Raw genomic sequence first — 8,121 nt, 5'->3', positions numbered from 1 at the left:
CAATTTGCGGTGTGCTTCAGTGGCTTCCGCCTGGAGCATCCGTCCTACGCGTCCATCTATCAGCCCAGGCTCACCACCCCGGTCCTGCACGTCATCGGCACTCTGGATACGATGGTCGATCCCGCGCTGTCGCGGCGGCTGGTGAAGGCGTGCGCCAATGCCTCGGCCCAATGCTTCGCCGGCAAGGCAATTATGTCCCGCGCTTCCCGGAGGTTTCTGGAGACCCTGGCCGGTTTTGTGGACCGGGCTTTGAGGACCCGCCCCCGCGGGAGACGGGGAGGATGACGATGTCTGGGAGGACGAGGATGGGGTTGAACCCGGTTCGGTTCCTTTGTTTTGCCCACCGGTGCGATGATCATTGGTTAGGCGAGCTTGGGAGGAAGATGCAGTACCTCCCTCTCTTTTCGTCTGGAACTGGAAGATCGGAATGACGCGCTACTGGGACGGGGAAGGGGGTTCGGGCAATGGGAGTGTAGTTGAGCGGTACAGAAGGGGAATTCGGCTTAGTTGGCTGGAAATTGCCTGTTTTTTTTCTTTTTCTATTTCTTTTTCTTTCTTTCTTTTTTTTTTTTTTTTTTTTTTGTGCTGAGGTTCGCAGTCTATGTAGGTACGAAGCACTGAATTCTTCTATGGAAGTGACTGTTGAGGCTGAGGAAGGGTTAATCACTCGATTGGGAGAGAGGTGTACATCCTATCAAGCTAGTGACGCGGTAGCAAGAAAAAGCGATGCGGGCTGCCCCCGGGGCTCCCCCTGTCCCAGTATCACATCGGCACTTAACGCTCTTTGAGAATTATGGATCGTAACTCAGGCTCTCCAGCTTCCCGTTTCCTTCTCAATCCTCCCCCCACTCCCTTTCCAACCAGAAGTCCCTTACTAGCACCAATAAGGTCAGGCTAGTCGCCGCTTTCCATTTCCGATCTGCAGTCCGTCTCGGCTCACCAACCGATGCAAAAGATGCTCAACCATGGTTTACTGTGCTTGTGCTTGCTTGTTTGCTGTTTCTAGATCCCTTTAGGGATAGTCTTAGACTTGACATCTTTTGAGTTTGGGGATACCAGAACTCGATTCTTCCCAGCTGCTCGGTCAAGAACGGAGGGTTTGCCATCCAGGGTAACGGTGCGACTTGGTGGGTGAAAGCTCATATGCCAGAGAGATTTAGTGGACATCAGTAGGAGATCGCGGGCTGAGTGCATTAAGGGTTCCTGCTGATGGGTATCTAAAGTGAAGAGATTATTATCGAATAGAGAATAAGCTATTCGTAAGAGGGAAGATGGAGTTACAAAGGTGAATACAAGGGGGAGACGATGTTTTCAGGCATGTTGACAAGAGCAATTCGAGGAAGGGACGCCGGTTTTGATAAGACGAACAAATTGACTGAGCTGTTGATAGAGGGACTCGCTCCTCTTCCTCTCCTTCCTCTTGCTTTTGTGCGTTCGGGGCTAACTTCTCTTATCTGCTATAGCGCAGTGCCTATCTTGGAGGATAAGGGAATTGTTCACGCTGAATCAAATCCGCTTGGGGAAAGGGCCTCCTCATGTGGGTGGTTGATGTATGATGTGCGATGTCTCGGTCTCCCGCCCAATCTGATGCAATGTATGCACCCTTGTTGCTTTTGAATCCAGTTGGCTTGTGTCTCTGATACTCAACGCTTTGAACCGAGCAAAGGGCCGTGCAGATGGATTTTCCCACTCCGGTGCATCTGGATCATGCCACATCTCGCAAGAATTGGGGTCCCAAAGGGTGGTTTAGCAACGCCTCTTCCCACACAGAATGTGAACTTTCTGTGAAAGTAGAAAGCACAGCCGGAGTTGAGTATGTTGTTTTCTCATCCCTGACACGGTCAGCCCAACAGGGTCCATTTGCTTCTTCCTGTCTTTATCTTTGTCAATATTGGCTGGGGTACCGTTGGGTAAATCGTGGGACGTTCGCATTGTAGCCGCGTGGCGCTCTTCCGCGGTGAAGCCAGATTTGTCTTTCTTCGATTTTGGCTTCACTTTCTGCTTCCCAAACTGCACCCAGGGCCATGTTCATGCTTCTGCCGCTAGCCTTAAGCGTCAGAGTACTAGAAAAAAACTGCACGCGATGATCTATCTTCTCTTTGCGGGGAAGCAAGATAGTCAGCTGGCGACTGAGTCTGCTGCTGGTCATGACTGGAAGAAGGGTGACCACCCCAGCCAGTGATATGGATATATGCTGTCTTGCAAGGCCAGCTGCATCCCGGTTACTGACATGGTATGCTTTCCCAGAGGCTTTGCTCATTTACCCGCAGCTAGCTGCTGGTAGCTTACTAGAGTGATTTGTTTTCCGCTTGCAGTGGTTCCTGTTGTTTCCAAGCCCAGGAATGATTGGTCGGCTCGGGGGCATGCCTCGACGTACTCACACCCTAGGTGATTATTCTTGACTTGATTACTGCTGTCGCACACTCAAGCATTGGCTGCTAATGAAGGTGTAGCTAAAGGCTCTTTTTATCATCAGTGGGTCGTGAAAAAGTACCTGAGTTTCCGGGTTAGGTATTCTGGATCCCGAGGGGCCATATCTATGTCCCTATCCATATGCTCTCGGAAGCTGACTTGGGTTTCTTGCAAGGCTTACTCGGTATGCTGGATTGCCTGAGGGCGCAAGGAAGTGCCGTCTGTCTGGTGTGGTAACCGCTAGAGGGCGGCGGAACTCAGTATGCCCATAAATATGACCCATGTTGACCCCGTCGGAGGTTGAATCAGTTATTGTATACATAATGGCAACATCGGAGCCCGACAAAATGGCTCCCTTCTTCCATCTCAAAGACAGAATTGGAGATGGGCTTTGCAGAATCTGGCTGTCATATATGCCAGCTTGCACATTTCTTTGGCGAAGTCGGGTCGAACGCCCCGGCTTCACTTGTTCTCCGAAGAGACCTCATCAAGCATAGCACTCATATTGTGATGAAGACCCCTTCAATAAGTAGGAGTGTCTCCTTATGCTTCGAAGCCACAAATTCATTCTGGCTGCGGGTGAAGCTCTCCCACCACAAGCTGGGCGAATATCACCCTGTTCGTTGGTCCCGAATGGTGACAGAGACCTAGTCCATGATAATGCTATGCCCTCTTCTCTTGATGTCAGATGCCGCGCATAAGAAGATATAATTTCGTAGCTGAACTCAAACAAGGCCGCAATGTCCTATATCAGGGAAGTACGTCAATCGCAGTGTCATCTGTGCATAGCCAACAATATCTGCCGAGCAACCTGGTAACTAGATTGTTTTTGTAAAGCTGTGATAGACGCCTCCTTCCGGATCCAGGGTGGCGAGTTAAGTGCTTGGATGGTTGGGTCTGTCGCTTCAGCATTCCAAGCATTTTTATGGAAATTCATCTTCACCCCATGCGGCGGGTAGTGCTGTGCATAGGAAGGTCTTGCAAGTTGCTGGCCCTTCACTGTCTTACTTCCAACATCACCTTTTCATCAAATATCATCCGGGTCGAAGCATGATCATGGGAACGAAGGCAGTGCAGTTAACCTTTGCTCAGTCTTGTAAAGGTTTCGATTATCCGCTAAATGGCTGTGCTGGTCCATACATGTATAACTAAGTCTGGCGTGCTGCGGTCCCCTCGCCTGCATAAAGGTTGAGGCTGATTTGTCGAGCAAAACGGTGTCTGGATACTGTCTCGCGGTTGAATTGTCCCGTGTTTCACATCACATGGGCATCGGGGAGGTTCGACGATGGTCAGTTGGCGTTTTGCTGCTTCGCGCCCAAGCAACCCTGGGTTATAATTTGGTCACGAGCTTCAACGCAGTGGTCTTCGGGCTTCATCTCCGGTCTTACATCCGAGCTACACACTGTCAAGAAATCTGTCTCGGTGCATAACTCGTAGTATCTTCGCTACTCCTGGGAAGGCTTATGGGTCGGGTATCAAGCCTGGCATCAAGCTTAGGGTGACCACGAAAGCTGGTGCTCTGACAGATTTCCTGACTATTCAGATATCTGGCCGATTTTTCTCCTGGGAAATTTGAAGCAGGGGATGCATGCATCACGGTCACTTGGAGTGAAGCAGCGGCTCGACAATTTACTTCACAGGAAGCACAGTAGTATTATTTGAATGCTTCCACTGCTTTCTGGCGGGCAAATGTGCCGACCGTCTGTCTTTGTCTGGTTTTGGATGCGCCGGGTTCCACGGTGCCAGGAGACAAGTTCGCACCTCAAATCTCCACCGCATGTAGTATCACGCCATATAAGAGCGCCACACGTCCGTCGCGATTCCTCACATTAATTGCTGCGCCGTAAGTGAGAAGTAGCTCTGCCTAGGATGTGGGAGGATGTGCCGAGCCCTCTCAACCCGCGGACACATCGCATTGACATTCGTTCCGGCGATCGAGAAGGAATGTGACGAGTGATGTCACCAGCTAATTTGATTTGACCTTCAACTGGAAGAAGCGTGAAGACAGACGTCAAAAAGTGGACGGTGTCATCGTCCTTATCAGATGCTTGATACATTAGAAAGTCGGGCGGTGACCTGAGACTGGACAGTGGTCAAATTCTTCGACTTCTGCAAATTCTGCAAAGTCCTCAAGTTCTTAAAAACTTCGTCCATGACTGGAGGGCTTAGACGCTTGAAGATTGTGAGGCGAATTCCATGATGAAGGCTTAGGCAGCGATAGACCAAATTGGAGGTAGAGGTAGAAAGGCGAGGTCAATTCCCTCATCGCTGCCCAATATGGCAGCGTAATGCAGTGCTGCCTGTCTCTACCTTGAGATCACTGTATCGATGGGCAAGATACGCCAGTAGTCGGGTATATCGACATCATTGATGGCGGCAGGGACTGGGATCGTCGAGACTTCGTGGTAAAAAGTCGGCGTAGCTTTGATTCATTACCCAGGAAATCAAACTTGAAATTACCCGCGACTCTGTCGGGATCGAACGGATGAGGTGAATTAAAGCTGTACTCTCTCGAAAAGACATCAAGTAAAGCTCTACTTTCTTGATAAGACATGATCAAGCATACATCAGAGTGCATAAGCCCGGAAAGCCCAACCCTGCCCGCGACAAAGCGGCTGCATTCTTCGAATTTGTTTTTATTCCTAATACTCTTGCAGACCCCCTGCGATGCACCTCGTAAGAACTATTCCACGGGGTTTATGAGGTCTGAATTTCGATTGATGATGCTAACCAGGAAAACATCCGACTCCCTACCCGTGCTTCGTTGGGCCGGGATATTATATCGGCTTTGATCAACCTTAGGGGACTATGTTTGACCTAAACTAAGCCATCTGCTTCCACAAAAAGCTATCGTTTGTTTGCATAGGCGTGGGGCAGGGTTGACTCGATTCCTGTTGAGGAGTGTAAAGATCTGCGATAAGCTGAGAACGAACGACGATGCACCAGGAAAATAGTATTTCATGTGTGACATAGGGGAAGCACTTGCACGCTGGCTAAATTCGTTGCCTGAGTCGCAGGTTGTTCATGACTGCTTTGAGGAGGTTTGCTATGGGCGTTGGGCAAAGAAGTGCTGTTTCAAGTTGACAAGACTTTTACTCAGCTCATGGAATGTATCTCGAATAGAGTCATTCATGGCAGCAGCAGTACGCGAGTAATGTGCTTGGAGATTGTGATGCACTGCTGGTTATCCACAAGTCTGACAAGAGTCCTTTGAGTTTTTGCATCGACTCCGCTGAGACTGATATAATTAGCAACTGCTTATTCATGTAACGGTAGATTGGAAGAAGAGGAGAGAAGAAAGACTCACAGTATTCCCGTTTGACATCCATTAGACTGGCCCTATCAAGTACGATATTGCTGATCAATTCTGATCAATCCCCATTCTGTCACACCACTGCATGCGCACCATCCTCTTATACTCATCGATACTCTTGAGGCAATAGTCGGGGAGGCTGTAATGCACCTAGGTCTCGTGGATAGCTTGTTATCACGAACTTTGTCTTCAAAGTCAACGTGGAGTTCTTGCTAGATGACTTTAGTGCGTGACTGATGCTTGGGATATGGAGGGGGCATCTTCCGATTTGATTCTGGTGACAAAAACGGTACATTCTAGCAAAGGTCTGACAGACGGAGGTCGGTTGGCCCTTGATATCTTCTAAAGTGTCGATCAGCATGCGCGTGAAAGACCAATTCGGGTGGGCGGAACTCTCTTGTTCCCACCTGCAGGCAGTAAGCGCTTCAGGCCCGTCCTTGATACCTGCCAAGTCGGGCCTCGAATTCTGGAAGAATCATCTCCTGCTGTATGATAGGAAGTGCTAAATGCAAGACTATTTGTTGCTATTGAGATCAACCGCTGTAGAGCCGTGATAACTCGATGACATCGTGTATGCGGATATGCTCGAGGCCACAATTGTCTGCATGATTGCTCGTACCGAATGGTATATTGAGAGAAAGATCGGATTGATGTAATATTGGTCTAGCAGCAGCAGAAGAGGTTTATGAGATACTATAGTGTTAGATAAAGTTGTTGGAGAGAAGGGCAAAGATGTGTATATGCAGAAGAATGACTTGAGATGCTATAGAGACTCAAGGTTGGAGGAAGAAGAGAGATGAAGAATACATTTCCAGACCTGAGAATAGTATACCAATTCATGCTAGTCAATAACGAGCCTGAAACAAAGGACGATGGTTCAAGAGGATCAAGCGTTAAGATATCTTGCTTCGGGAGTTGAAAATATAACCTGGATGAGATCTCTGCGCTTGCGGCGGTGCGGCAACCTCCTTCGGGGTATTTGTGGTGCTTTGCATGTACGGATAAAACTGTTCTTGCATAGGTAGCAGAGTAGACGGATGCACCTCAATGAGGGAAATTGTCATACACTTAGGGTCGATGATCGAGATGGAGTTCTTGCTCTGAGCTTCAGCCTTCTGCCGCATCTCCGCGGCTTTCTCGCGCTCCCATTTCACCTCTGCCTCCTCCGCCACTGCGCTTTTTCGAGGCGCTCGGCCTCTCGCAGCTGTTACCGGCAAGCAAACTATTAGCCCAGCTTCAATCAACCTGCCATTGCCTTCGGTCTGGACTTACCAGCACCTCATGAGAGGTGTCCTTGTTCTCCAGCCCTTTGCGGGTCTGCCGTTTCTTTTGGACCTTCTTTTGGTCTTTCTTCCGCAGAGCCCTGGGGCGATTGCCCGCTGGGACCAACTTGTCCATGGAATCAACGTAATAATTCGATAGGCTGTTCTTCGCTCGCACATGATCAAGGCAGGGTATTTCTAATTCTGCCAGACGACGACGCGAGATCGCTATATCAGAACGATGAAACCTCGATCAGATAGTTCGAGAGACGGCCGAGATGGTCTGGGATAATCCCAATAGGCCTTGTCAATCTTCCTGACTAATCTTGAGTACTTCAACTGCCCCCTGCGTCTCCAAGTGCAATACGCTCTTGGGCAAGCCAGACCGTCTAGAGTCGGATGAAGCAAGCAAGTGATCCGACTTCCTTCGACATCGTGAGCTGTCTGATGCATAATCTGATGCTTTATGCATCGCTGCCAGCGTAGCCATGGAAGACACCCACCCACCCAGAATCTTGATCAGTTGTGCCTATGCTTTCATGTATTGTACCACGGAGCAAAGAATTGCTCTACGCTCTGACACATTTGAAGTGCCGAAACTTCTGCCGTGTGGCGTGGGAACCCGTTGCCATATACAGCCCTCCACCTCCAAGATATGCAAAGTTCATTGCCAGCTCTGTCTCCTGACAACCTGCCGCGGTATCCGGGAAGTTTCCGGACACGGACCTTGTAAAAGGAGAGAGGGATTTCTGATGGAAGAAGTCTTCGTCTTGAGAGGAGATGGACAAGCAAGGTGGCGCGTCTCGTAGAATGACGAACGGGATCACATCGACGATTTGCATAGCAAGGTCTTGTAAGGCCCTCCGGTCTACTGGCATTGCCAGGTTTAACTCATTCGAGAGTATGCACTCAGTGGCTCAATACCGGGCTCCTGTCCGGCTGGTCGCAGTCTCCCCGGGACGGGTGGCGAAACTGGAATCGTCCCTGTTTTTTCGCCATCACAATCAGTCAGGAAAAGGTAGCGTACTCTATCAGGAAGCCAGGACCTCCGTGACAGGTGGAGAAGCTGGAATCGTCCCCATTTTCCAACCATGACCATGTGGATGTGTAAGGAAAGGTACCAAAGTCTGTCTG

Source organism: Aspergillus aculeatus (assembly GCF_001890905.1).
Source record: "Aspergillus aculeatus ATCC 16872 unplaced genomic scaffold ASPACscaffold_13, whole genome shotgun sequence".
Classification (NCBI taxonomy): Eukaryota; Fungi; Ascomycota; class Eurotiomycetes; order Eurotiales; family Aspergillaceae; genus Aspergillus; species Aspergillus aculeatus.
Note: the sequence above shows the minus strand (reverse complement) of the source record.